The sequence below is a fragment of the Ambystoma mexicanum genome, chromosome 8 (genome assembly GCF_040938575.1).
Source record: "Ambystoma mexicanum isolate Mex_15411 chromosome 8, UKY_AmexF1_1, whole genome shotgun sequence".
Lineage (NCBI taxonomy): Eukaryota > Metazoa > Chordata > Amphibia > Caudata > Ambystomatidae > Ambystoma > Ambystoma mexicanum.
The window spans coordinates 1282961520-1282975933 of record NC_090929.1 but is presented as its reverse complement, the minus strand read 5'-3'; positions in this window follow the sequence as shown (position 1 = coordinate 1282975933).

Genomic DNA, 14414 nt, shown 5'->3' with positions numbered 1-14414 from the left:
ACCACAAATGTAAGTAATAAATATATGTATCAAAGATGAAAATGAAGTAAAGAAATAAAACACACAACAATGGGGATGACAAAACAAATGGTCCATGTCCGAGAACAAATAGAAAAAATCAAAAAACAAAGTAATCCAAAAAATAATGTAGTCCAAAGCAAAATAATGGGGGGAAAAATAAGGAAAAACCATTGCCTCATGGTGAACACAAATATAAATCCAACAAATGTTTTCCAAACATCAAACTATGTACAAGAATATCCCAGGGTCCATGAGCCCAACACCATAAATTAAACCTACTAATACTAACTAATAATAAAAATATATACAGAAAAGTGGCCATTGTCCGAGCGGTCCAAAAAAAACTTAAAAAATAAAGGAAACCTAACACCAACTAACTAAAGAACTATATACAATGGCAGCGGGCAAGTCCTGCGGCTCACTCTGTGATGTTGCCGGCCAGGGCATCCTCGAACTCCATGTCGATGTCGCGGAGGCGGGACTCTGTCCTGGCCCCGAGGTCTCGCAGGGACAACCCCGTGTCCACCTCAAACTCCCTGCGAGCTTCCTCGAGGCACTCAGCCCGCCTCAACGCCCGACGCATGGAGAACTCCGCCCTGACCATGGTGAGCCGCTCCTCTTCCGCCCGCTGCCGCTCCGCACCTATCCGCTGGACCAACTGTTCCCACACGGAAGACACTGCCATCCCAGGGTTCCCCTGCCCTCCGGCCGATGCCTGCCCCTCTGATCTTGATGGCCCCGAGCCATGATGCCTCCCACGTCGAGCCTGCTGCTGCCTCCGACGCCACTGCCTCTGCCAGCACGACGGCATCCAGGCTGATGGAATCCACCGATGCCGTCGTGCACGTGCCCTGCCAGATGATGCCGGCACATCCTCCATCTGCAGGGGGACAGTTGCTGGTGTGTACACCCCTGCTGGACCTTCGACTCCCGACTGTGGCAGGGATGGGGTCCCCACCGAGCTGGCTGCGTTGGTCGGGGCAGGTCCACAGGGGGCCCTGGTGGCATCTGGGCCGGAAGACGGCATGGAGCACGACTGGCGCATAGCCTCCACAGAGGAGGAGAGGGTCGCCAGAAGGCCACACACATGTAGGAAACCCCCGACCATGGCGGCTCCCAAATGGTTCACGTGCGCACGGTGCTCTTCGTGATGATGTGCATGCTCCTCCCGGGACGCATGCACCTCATCACGAATGCCAGCCGTGCGCAACGCGACACCAATCAGGACCCTCTCCACACGGCCAGGGGTCCCCTCGTCCGCAGGTAGAGGAGTGTCAGATGACATGGACATCTCCCCTACCTGCGGACGGGCCTGGGATGGGGCATCCCTGCTGGTGCATGGTGGTGCAGTCATAGTGTCAGGGACAGTGACATGCACAGGCACCTCCACGGCGACCTGTGCTGCCTCCTGCCCCTGGCCCTGGACTGCACCACTTGCACCAGCGGGGATGCCCCCACCAGGCCCCATGTGTGGCTCAGTAGCGGCCTCCTCCCCCTCTGTGGAAACCACCAACCTGGATGTCTCCACGCCGTCTTCTGCCGGTGCAAGCCCCTGTGGGGGCTCACCCACCCCTTCCACTGCAGCCGTGGTGGCATCCCCGCCGCTCTGCTCCACAGCGCCTTCTCCGCCCTCTTCTTCACTTGCCACTGTGTAGAGGGAGACATAGAACACAAGCATCAGGGTATTGTACAATGGTCCCCTAGACAGGAAGCAACAGCAGATGAGTGGCACTGTCATACATCACTTCCATCATGTCCCGCCACAACACATGGGTCAGTGCAGGCAAAACACATACAGTAACAGGCATGGCGCATGCCATGGACATTGGCATACATGACCAAGGGACTCATGATTCATACAATGTTGGTTTTAGACTCACATGCATCATGGGTCTTGCCATCACATGCACACACCTCACCGTATTTCCATCCATCTGGCCTCGTACACCACAGACGCAGTGGATACAAGGATGACTAGGCTGCATCAGTGAATCTGAACATTGTCACAGACATGTGTCATGCATCCATGGCAGTTACAAGTCACAGACACGCAGTTCAGACACACACACATGGGCACCATACGTGTACATGGGACCAGCACCCATCCCTCACCCCCACCCATGTCCAGGAACAGAGACTGCCATGCTTCCATGTGTCCATTCCGCACAGAGCCCCCCATGTTGCAATAGAACACATGCACCAACCATGTGGTTCACACATCACTGTACTCACATGCCTGACCATGATGTCCCTGCACACACACATACGTACATGGCCTATGTCACACATACAGGCAGGTATCAGACAACCAGCACACTGCAACATGCCCTGTCTCACACAGTAATGCTTGGCCACTTTCCGGCCAACTCCAGATGGGTCTGCCTCCGAAGGATCTGGGCGTGGAGCGCTGGGTCTACGCGTTCCAGGACCCTCATCTGGATGTCACTCAGGCGTGCCCGGCCCCCCTCCGCGAGGCGCCGGGCCTTATTGAGGGTCCTGGACCTCAAGTCCTCCCAGCGCTTCTTGATGTGCTTGATGTCGCGGGTTGCCACCCCCTCCGCGTTGATGGCAACCACTACATCGTCCCAGATCCTCTCCCGTCCTTCCTTGTTGGCGCGTGGTCTTCCGAAGAGGGCATCATAATGCCCCAGGACATGCTCCACCAGGACACCAACTTCCTTCTCACTGAAGCTGGTGGCCCTCTGCCTCTCTGGCTGGGGGTCGCCACTGGTCTCAGATGGTGCTTGCCCCGACATGGCGACCCCCGAGGCAGGCATGGGTGGGCAACTGGGTCCTGGGGCTGGGCTGTGGAGCGATGGTATCCCAGTCGGGAGTCTACTGTTCCAGCAGGGGTCGACACAGCAACTGGACCCCTGCAGATGGCTGATGTGCAGGCACCAAATGGCAGGGCACGGTGACAGCAGGCAGGCAGGCAGGCAGGCAGCAGCAGATGGCACGTGGGAGGCTGCTCGGGGCACTGGGGGGCAGTGATTCGGCCTACTGGGCAGGAGCGTGGTCTTCCGTGTGTATTCGTGGCCAGCTTGATACGGAGTGATTTGGCACGTGAAAAATCTGCACGTCAGCGTGTAATTCGTGGTCGCGTGTGGAAAACTGCACGTCCGCGTGTAATGCGCGTAATCGCGCGTGAAAAACTGCACGTCCGCGTGTAATGCGCGTAATCGCGCCTGAAAAACTGCACGTCCGCGTGTAATGCGCGTAATCGCGCATGAAAAAATGCACGTCCGCATGTGACGTGACGCGCGCGTGCGTTTCCCTCAGCACGGGTTAAAGGTGAGCGGGCCCAGCAGTTCGCTGTACGTGCCTTCCGTGGAGACCGACGTGTGTTGCTGCTTCCAGTTGTTTCGCGCGCCATCTACTTCACAGCTCTCAAGGACGTATCTCTTCTTTTGGCGGGGGTATTGGCTACGCGTGTTTTTCTGCATCGCGCTAGTCAGACGGTGAGTCGCAAACGCTCCTTTTCCCACTGCGGGTGCCCCTGTGTATTGCACCCATTTTCGATGTCATCGTAGCCTGCGTGTCCCACGCGTACGCGTTATTCGTGTTACTGGGTGCCACCGCGTACTGCGGGAGGTCAAATCCACGCACGTAGGCTGCAGGGTTGCGTGCACGGTTTTACTGCAGTTTTGGGGTGCTGAGCGTTGCGTGACCCGTCACCACATCACCGGGGTCACATACAGCCTTGCAGGTGCAGGGGGGCTGTTAACATCTTGCTTCCCACCCCCTTCACCCCAATTGCCCAGGACAATTGTGGTGTACACCTCCCATTGGCACCACTCCATCTGTGCCAGCACTATTACATCTGTGCCATGGTTGGGAGGCCACCAAAGGTGAGGGGCGCCTCAGCTGGGCGTACTCCTCGTGGCGGGCGTGGTCGGGGACGTGGCCGTGGTGACCAGGGAGTAGGGGGACTCCAGGGTGTCCAGGGCAGCCACAGAGGGGGAAGAGGCAGGGGTGCGCCACTTGAGCACAATGTTGTGCCATGTGTCGGTGCAGCCATGCCACCACCCCCTGTGGTTCCGGGGGATGCAGCTCCTGCATCTGGCACTGGCACCCGTATGACCCAGCAGTCCGTTCCATCGACTGCCACGGGCCCAAGGGTAGCGGTAGCTGCAGGTGCAGCTGTGGACACCGCCACCCAGGCTCAGGGTCTGCCAGCGCAGGCTGCGTTGGCACTTGAAGAGCCCTTGGTAGATCTCCAACAGGCCAGGGGGGAAACCATAGGGGCACGCTGGGCTGCTCAGACCAAGACACGTGTCCCTGGGGCAGTCATGTCATCTGCTGCCCCGAACAGCAGGGTGTTGGCAAGTGCAGGGGCAGATGCACCCAACAGCACCCCGGTTGTGAGTCTGCCAACCAGGACCGTTGCGGTCAATGACCCTGCCACAGCTGATGTTGCTGCGCAGGGTCCATTAGTGGGCACCCAGCTGCCACTGACACAAGTCAGGCCTTTGGTCATCCCTCCACCTGCCACTCCCTCGGCTCAATCCACCGAACCCACTGGCCATACTGGTCAGGGCGGCATTAGCCAGCCAGGGTCTGCGCCACAGTCCAAGAGGAGGAAGGTTGCACCTGCAGCACAGGCTGGGACCCCACACACAGCCACGACCTCCTGCACGTCGAGGAAGAAGCCTTTCTGTAAGCAGGAACTGGACTTCATCGTGGACTACGTGCGGGGACACAGCCGTGACATGCTAGTGGGTGCCAATAGTCATACTACGGCTGCCCAACGTGACACCCACTGGAAGCATGTTGCGGAACATGTCAGTTCATTCGGCCATGAGGTGCGCACAGCGCAGGAGTGCAAAAAGCGCTGGAATGACATCAAGCGCAGCACTAAGGCTAAGCGTGCCTCAAATTACAACTTGACTCTGGTGACTGGCGGTGGGCCTGCACCAGAGGAGGAAGAACTCACTCCGCATGAGGCTCTCGTTGCGGAGTTCATACCACCAGAATTGGTCGAAGGTGTGGGAGAGATGCTGGACTTTGATGCCCAGTCCAGTGAGTGTTAAAGCGTAGTTGTTGAGGACGTGTGTGTTTGACTTGTGGGATGTGTTGTGCATGATTGCTGCTACATGTGATGTGTACATGGTTCTGAGGTGTAAGTAATGCAATGCTACCGTCATGCATGTCTCCTCTGCCTGCATGCGGGACTCCATGTGGGCATGCTCCCTTGCCCCTCCTCCGCCACTCTGCACCCCAGTTCCACCTTTGCACTGGTCTGCTACATTCTTGCCAATGTGTAGTTTCTTGTTCATGTGTCCTGTGTAGATGCTAACTTCCAGCTTAGAAACTGCCAGACATATGCCGTGTGGTACAGCCTTAGTACTCGATGCACGGTATCCCACTTGTACTTTGCATGGGTCAGATGTCCCGCAGGGACATGAGTGCCCATTCATGCTCCATGTGCATTGCACGCATGCCCCTATGTGTCCTTGACTGGATGAGCACTGTAATATGAGTCCTTGGTTACATACATTGCCTGCCATATTATCGGCCTCCCCATGTCAACTGTGGCTCAGTCCTGCGTTGCACACATGTTTCTCAGCCTGTTCAATGGCCAATGACTCTGTCCAACTCTTGTCGTGTCTTCTTCACACGTGGCTGGCCTCCGGATCTTCCATCATGTGTCCTGCCCACTGTCCCAGCATCATTAGCAGTGTTGTAATTTGATTCACATTAAGCTGTTGATGCCAGTCAACACTGCTTGTCAATACACAGGTGTATGGGCAGCCTTTTGATACCATGCTAGGCATCCCTGCTTTGGTACTGGGGTGGAGGGGTGCTTGGCTGCTAGACATGGTACACATTGAATACACAATGCACGTGATGTCTGAATTTGACATTGCACTGCCTTCACATTTCCTGGCACACACCATGGAGTGCTTGTACATGTAGGTAGTGAGTGGCGTACACATTTTCAGCACTGCATAGACCCACTTCCATGCAAACTGCCACCTTTCAACAGGTCTGATCACAGTGGCTATTCTAAGTAGACCCAGCATGCATGCCAGGTCATATGTTGTGTGTCACATGTCTGCCGGATGCCTTTGCTGTCGGTGTGTGTGTGTGTTGTGTGCTTCTGACATGTGTAGTTACCTTTTCCTCTCTATTTTTCAGGTGATGACGCAATGGATGCAGAGGATGGTGTTGTCACGCCAGACACAGGGTTGGTAAGACCACATCAACCCGGCACTAGTGGGGGTCGTGGGGTGGTAGGCCACGAAAAACCCCAAGTGCTGCAGTCCATCCTGTCTCTGGCTGCCTATGAGTCCAGCCTTGATGACGACTCTGACGTCCATGTTGAGTTGGATGACCATCAAGTCCATGTGTCAGGGGTGAGTGATTCTGATGTGGACACTCCTCTGTCTGCGACACCTGCACTGAGGGATCAGACAGTCTTGGTTCCTCCGCCCGTGGTGGATCGGGACGCAGGGTCACCCTCCACACCAGTCACTGATGTGCCTGGGACATCACGTCGACGGGGGCATGTAGTCGTGCAGCCGCAGGCGGTGCCAACACAGCGAGGACCTTCGGTCCTTGGGTCCCGCAGGGGTCAAGCCCGGCAACGCGGTCGCCGCGCGCAAAACGCTGTATACTGAGTGGGAGCAAGACATGACTGCCAATTCCGAACGGCAGGGGGCAGCAATGGAGAACATCGCTGACAGCATGGAGCGTGTGGCCCGATCTGTGCTCACCCCTGCTAGGCAGGTGCTTCTCCAGCAGCAGGCGGCACGGTCCACGGCCCGCTCGCTCAGGCTGGGCATGGCGGCCTCAGACAGGGCACGCCAGGCTGAAATGTCGTCTCTGCGTCAAGCAATTGCTGCTCACGCAGAGGCGCACATGGATGCCCTGAGGGAGGAGTATGCCTCCCTCAGATCCACTCTGGGTGTCCTTATGATGTCCCAGAGGCAGCAGGCAGAGGAGAGGTTTGCACAGCTTGAGCGCACCATCTCGGCTGAGCTACAGGCTTGCCGGGAGGTGCAGCGGTTGTCCAGCCAGGCCTTGCAGGAGGAACTCCGTGTTACACGTGCTACCTTGCAAGAGGAAGCACGTGTATCACGTGAGGTTCTGCATGCAGACCTATGTTACATCGCCACACAGAACCAGGCTCACCTGTCCGGCAGACTTGCTGCCGACGAGGGGCAAGCTGCGGCTAGGCGTGGCCAGGCTACTGTGCCACGTCCTCCTTTCCAGGATGAGCCAGACTCGGACGACCATCTATCTCCCACATAGGTCGTGCTGTGCAGGCGTTGAGCCCATGGAGGTATTTTTTTTTGGCTCGGCATCATCGCATGTGGATGTTGAGCAGCACCCTGTACCTCCCCCCTCCTGGGTGCCTCCCCTCCCCCCCGGGTCGTATGTGGCCATTTTTGATTTTTCGTTTAGTTTAGTTAGTTAAGTTTCTGTTTGATAGTTAGTTTAAATAGGTAATGTAGGTTTTCCATAGTTAGTGTAATTAGTTAATAGTTGAGTTAGTTTAAAATTTGTAGTCTATTGTGCTTTCATGTGACAGTGCGGTGCCTTGTGGTTTTTGAAGGCATCCACTGTCTGTTCCAGCTGGGCCCTTCATGGTTGTCTTGTGTATGTGTTTGCTGCTTGGGTTCCTTGACTCACATATGCCACTCCTGCCTCCCTTATCCATGGGCTCGCAAGGATGGTTCGGTGTTACAGAATTTTACACAAGGGCTTTGGACTGTCATATCTGTGGCATGTCTGGTGCTTTGTGACTTGTGTTGACACCCCTAGTGGGGATGATTTAGGTGTAATTGTCCACTGTTCAGCTTTTGCTAGACAGGGTGTGTCATGATTAATGTGGACATTGATTGCTATGCATTGTGTATTATGTCTCATTTCTTTCCTGTACACGTGCCTGTTGCAATTCATGCTGTAGATAGTGTTCCACACTTTGGAAGTCAAAGACGGACTGATGGTGTGATTTGTGATGTGACTCTCTGACATGGTCAAGTAATGAGATGCCTGATGAGACACACACAGATCACTTCGATGCATTAATCATTTGTTCCATGCACTTTCTGCAGGGGGATGAGGCACCAGAGCACCTTTGGCAGCAGACATGGCCCATTGGACGACGGAATGCCTGACCCGTTTGTTGGTGCCCACATGCACATGTGTGCACGAGCAGAGCCACAGTGATTGCAGACCCACATCCTAGAACTGCTGACATGTTCCAAGGAACTCCAGGCAAGGTGAGCATCACAGGGGGGCCACGACACAGCAAAGCTTGCACCAGGCGAGTTGCACATGCAGGCTTAGTCACAGCACTGAGGGTGAGCTTAGACGAATATTGGTGTTGAAGCACACAATGCAGCTCAGATGTGTTTGTGGACTGATGGCTGTTGATAGTAGGGTTGTCTGGGACACATGCAGGGGCAGTGGCACATACCCTGCGGTACACCAAGGTTCATTGAGGCACTTGTATCAACCATGTAGCCTTCAGAGACATGGAAAGGGACAGCTCACAGGGACATACAGCAAGGGACATACTTGGGTGCAGTGCATGTCTATTCCACGTACTTCATGATAAATGCACTGCCAACTTTGTTTTGGTCATGGTGGTACGCAACTTGCTCTGTAGTCATGGCTTGCCATATGGGTCTGTCTGCTTACCCAGGGAACATTGCATGTTGTGTGAATTGTGACACATTGGTGTTCCATTTGCCACGCACCCACCAGCGCCTGACTCACTGCATTGACTGTGTATGACCCGTCACAGGGGTGATGTTATATATGGGTACGAAGCATCGAGCACTGATTGTCTGTTTGTAGAGTAGTTTGTTGCTATGGGGCATGTTTTGTGTTGTGTTTTTGTGTAATTGGCACATACAGGTTGTTGACTGTGTCTCTCTTTGCAGCATTGGAGTGCTCCTGTAACCGGCCCTGAGAGTGCGCAGGCAGGAGGCCAGCACTCAAAACCAGAGCTAAGTGTCTTGTTGCTTTCCTTACAAACTGCCCTGCATAGGCTTGCTGGGGAGTGTACTGATGCATGGATGTATGTGTGGTCCTATTTGGTATGTTTTTTTCCCTAATCACCTGTGATCCTATGCAATTATGAAACCTGTACCCTCTACCCGGTGTTCCTGCTTCCCGTGCCTATCCAAGCAACGTTCCCTGACCCTCTTTCCCCACTGGGGTTGCGGATGCCTGTGTAAGCCCCGAACTTGCAGGCGCCAAAACCCTAGAGGGGGTGGTTGGTTCGTACCACTCCTGAGCCTGGACTACAGAATGTCATGACAATGATGTCCAAGTTTGTTTGGATTGTGTATGTGTTCATGCAGGTTGTACATTTTTGTGCATTCCCTAGTTTCATGTGTCATTCCTCCTCCCCTCACCTGCCACTCATTCCAGTCATCCAGTGTGTCTACACCTGTCCCGACTGCATATCCCTGAACCTCATTCCCCACCATGATCTCAGGGGCCTGTGTGAGTTTGACCTTGCAGGCACCCGGGACATGGTGTGGGTGGTTGTTTCATGAGACTCCCGCGCCTGTACAGGGGACCTGTGACAGTACACATCCATTCATTGTGCATCATCCTATGTCATGTACCACACATGTCTCACATCCTGTCGTGACATTGTTCTGCTGTGCTACCTTGGTTGTTGCATCATTGTGGTAGTACTTGGCGTTTGTGAGGTACTGCTACGTCAAGTCATCTACTGGAGGGTGTTTGGGTTCGATTTCATGCCTTGGATTTTGTGATTTTGTTAATGAGTGTGGATTCTGAGGGTTCAGGCATCTTTTTACACACAAGGTGGGAGATGGACACGAAGGGTAAAGGTGATCCTGTGGCCAGGTGGAAATGAGGGTTGGAGGCTCCATGACCCAGGTGCAGTTGTTCAGCGGGTCATGGTCATTTGCGCGGGAGGGGGGGGTTGTTGTTGATAGTTGCATTGCCCTGCAGTGTGATGGGAACTCTGACATTGTAATGTTGTTGTCCTATGTACATGTTGTGTTCTGCTGATCAATGCCTGTTCATGTGTTGTGTTTTCCTTTCAGGTGCGAGGGGATAGTTGTGGTTTGACATGCTGGGGTGTACACATGGTGGATGTTCACATGTGATGTGTAGGGAACACTGATGGTCACTTGAGTGCACATGCATATGTGGAGTGCATGTCCCTGCAGAACCACACACTTGCACTCGGATGTACTCCATGTACTCCCACCCTTGCATATCCACGTGTACACTGTTTGCCTTCTGGTGCCCACTGTGTCCCGGCAGCACATGTTCTGTGACCGATTATGGTTCCAGTACATGCCAAAAATTTGATGTTTGATGTAGTCTGTCACTTAGATGTGATGCTCAGGGTGTGCATCACACGCAATGGCTGTTCACTGTGCTGTGCGCTGAGCAGTGTGATGCAGGAGTGGGACACTGCACACATGAGCTGCAGTGTTGATTTTGCAATGCATAATGTGCATATAGACAGGCATTCATTGTGATGTTACGTCTACGACTGTTGCAATGCATTTGGAAACGACTTATTTTGGGTGGGACATTTTGTTGGTCTGTCATTTCATCTGATTCCGGGTCAGGCATCATTGTCCGATGCCACTGTACATTTAGGACATGGCAATGTGTACCTTATTGTTACTGCGTCAGTGTATGGGTATTGCTTGCCATGTCATGTTGATGTTTGGGAGGGTTTGAGTGACATGACAGTGATGGCCATGGCCTGTTTTGCAGGTGTGTGTGATGCACACCTTGCATGTCCAGGTCATCCGCTTCTCAGAGCAACTAGCTGGGGGTATGTTTCTCTCCGCAGCAGGGCCCTCCCCCTGGAACAGACTTCCTGGCTGACTTGAACTTGAGGGGAACCATCTCCAGTTCTGGAAGCACCTCAAGACCTTCCTCTTTGCTTCTGCTTACTCTCTGCCTCTCCCTTGCAGAATTCTTCACTGGAACTGCACAGGAGCTGCTACTGGGACACTCTCACCAACCTCGGTCCCTGGCCCAGCCACTGTCCACTTGCACTGCCACCCTGGCAACCCCTGCACTGCAGTACTGTCTCTCTATCCCTACAGCCCTCCATTCCCAGCACTTGTCTGCACTTATCTTTGCAGTTGCCACCAGGTGACCTATGTATTATTCTTTTGGCCTACTTCCCCTGTACTGGACTCCCCCCCACCCTTCCCCTTGCACTTTTCCCTTCCCCCTACCCCTGCACTTGCACAATCTCAATGACACCTGGCCTAGTAGTACCGTTCTCTGTGTTCCCTTGTTCCCCCCCCTGCCTCATTGGGCTTTGGAATACTTGTGTATGGCCCATGTCATGTCACATGTCATTTGTGTGCATTTTGGTTACACAGGATAGCTTGTGTTTAAGTAGCTAGGGATGCAGACGATGTGGCACTTCCATGGCAACTATCTCAGGGTGGTAGGGTTGTGACAGTTGACTGTCACTTTGTCATCATCGATTGTCACCTGGTATGTGCCAGGCCTGTGTGCACTCCGCAGGGGTGGGAGTTTAGGTGAAAAATGTGGCCACAAGCTGGGTCCGGGCTTCCTCGCCACGTGCCCTGTCCCCTCCCATGGGCAGCGCCTGTGCCTGTGGTTGGGGATGTGGGGGCACCACCATGTCCACCGGGACGCCCTGCCGTGTTGCAACATTGTGCAGGACACATGCTGCCACAATGATCCTGCACACTACTGGTGGTGCATAGAGTAGTTGCCCACCAGAGCGGTCAAGGGAGCGGAAACGTGACTTGAGCACTCCGAATGTGCGCTCCACTATGCCCCTGGTTGCAATATGGGCGGCGTTGTATCTTACCTGGGGTGGTGTGGTGGGGTTCCGGATTGGCGTCATCATGTGGTTGCTCAGAGGGTAGGCACTGTCCCCTGGGGAGGTAATAATAATTGAGATTATTAGGGTTTGGATATTTGTCTGTGTGTGACTTGCATGCATGTGCAAGGGCATTTGTACTGACCTAGGAGCCATGTGTCGCCATGCTGCCCAGCTTCCAGGGCCCGGCTCAGGGCGGACATTCTGTATATGAAACTGTCATGGGTGGAGCCAGGGTAGTTTGCATAGACAGAGGTGATGATTCCCTTTGCATCGCATACCACCTGTACATTGATGGAATGCCAGTGCTTGCGGTTTCGGTAGATGTGCTCAGTGGCCCTAGGTGGACGTAGGGCCACATGGGTGCAATCTATGGCACCGAGCACTTTGGGGAAGTGTGCCACCCTGAAAAAATCCAGGACAACGGCCTGCCTTTCTGCGGGTGTTCTGGGCATGTATATGTGCCTGCGGACTGAGGGGCGCGCTGTCATGATTGCCAGTACCTGGTGTAGGCAGCGTGACTGCGTGGCCTGTGAGACCCCCCCCACTATGGCAGTGGTCCGCTGAAACGACCCAGTGGCCAAAAAATGCAAGACATTGAGCAGCTTCTCCAAGGGGCTCAATGCTTGGGAGCAAAGGGTGGGGGATGTGAGGTCATCTTCCCACTCCCTGACCAGGTCTAGGATGATATGGGGTGGAAACCTATACCTGCCGTAGACCTGGTCGTCAGGCATCCCAAAAAGGCTTGTCCGTGGTGCAAAAATGCGTGCCCTGGCTATTCTCCTCCTCCTGCGGTGTCCCACAATCAGTGCAGCAACAAATGGGGCATTCATCGTCGCTGTATATACGCGTTTGTTGTTTGCGCGCACTTTTATGCTGTGCGCGGGCGCGGGACGCCTCCGTGTGGGCGGACTCGTTGGTTTCCCGTATTCGGGTGTCATCGCATGTGATCGGAGGGGAGCGAGCGTACACGCGATTGGCCTGGGTACGTGTGTTTCGGGGTGCGCGGGTAGTTCCACACGCCATTGGCCTGGGTACGTGTGTTTCGGGGTGCGCGGGTAGTTCCACACGCCATTGGCCTGGGTACGTGTGTTTCGGGGTGCGCGGGTAGTTCCACACGCCATTGGCCTGGGTACGTGTGTTTCGGGGTGCGCGGGTAGTTCCACACGCCATTGGCCTGGGTACGTGTGTTTCGGGGTGCGCGGGTAGTTCCACACGCCATTGGCCTGGGTACGTGTGTTCCGGGGTGCCGTGAACTTTCACACGCGATTGGCTGAAATCCACGTGTGTTCTGTCATCACGTGCAATGAGGGATACTCCCTCGCACGTCACGTCACAGACGCGCTCACGCGCTGAGGGCCTTTGGTCCAATGAAAATGCGTATGCGTGCAGACGCGCTTACGCGCTAAGGGCCTTTCCTCGAATTACACGCTGACGTGCAGAATTTTCACGTGCCAAATCACTCCGTATCAAGCTGGCCACGCGTAAGCACACGGAAGACCACGCTCCTGCCCAGAAGGCCGAACTACTGCCCCCCAGAGCCCCGAGCACGCTCCCACCTGCCATCTGCTGCTGCCTGACTGCCTGCTGCCCACGTGCCCTGCCATTTGCTGCCTGCACATCAGCCAGGGGTGCTGTTGGTGTGACCACCCCTGCTGGAGCCAAAGACTCCCGACTGGGATTCCATCGCTCCACAGCCCAGCCCCAGGACCCAGTTGCCCACCCACTCCTGCCTCTGGGGTTGTCATGTCGGGGCAAACTCCATCTGTGACCACTGACAACCCCCGGCCAGAGAGGCAGAGGGGCACCAGCTTCAGTGCAACCGAAGTTGGTGCCCTGGTGGAGCAAGTCCTGGGGCAGTATGATGCCCTCTTCGGAAGTTCCCGGCGCCGACAAGGAAGGACGGACTCGGATCTGGACTGACATCGTGACTGCCATCAACGCGGAGGGGGTGGCAGTCCGCGACTTACAACATGTCAAGAAGCGCTGGGAGGACTTCAGGTCCAGGACCCTGAACAAGGCCCGGCGCCTCTTGAAGGCAGCGGATGCCAAGGGGCGCCGGGGCCACTTGTCGGAAGAACAGATGGGGGTCCTGGAACACATATCCCCAGCGCTCCACGTCCAGGTCCTTGAGAGGCAGACCCGTCTGGAGTCGAGCGGTGAGTGTACATGCATCCTGATTGTGAGCAGTGCGTCTGGTGATTGTTCAGTAGTGTGCAGGTTGCACATCTGTTTGTATGGGGTCGAGTATGGGTGCGGGTGTACAGGTCCGTGGGGCTGACACATGCGAGGGCTGTAATGTGTGAGACATGGATGGTGCCTGTGTGTGTGGGCTTGCATGCCAAATGCAGTTGTGTGGGCACACAAGTTTGTATGAATGTGTATGTGAGTAGACATGTCCGTGATGTCACGCATGTATGTTGTTTTCAGCTGCATGTATCAGCGCTGTGTACATGTGCAAGTGTGTGTATTTGACAAGGGTGCAACAGTGATGCAACATGGATGCATGTGACAGCCGTATGTGGAAGCCTGATGGGCAGATGTGACATGGATGCCCGTCTGAACACTGCGA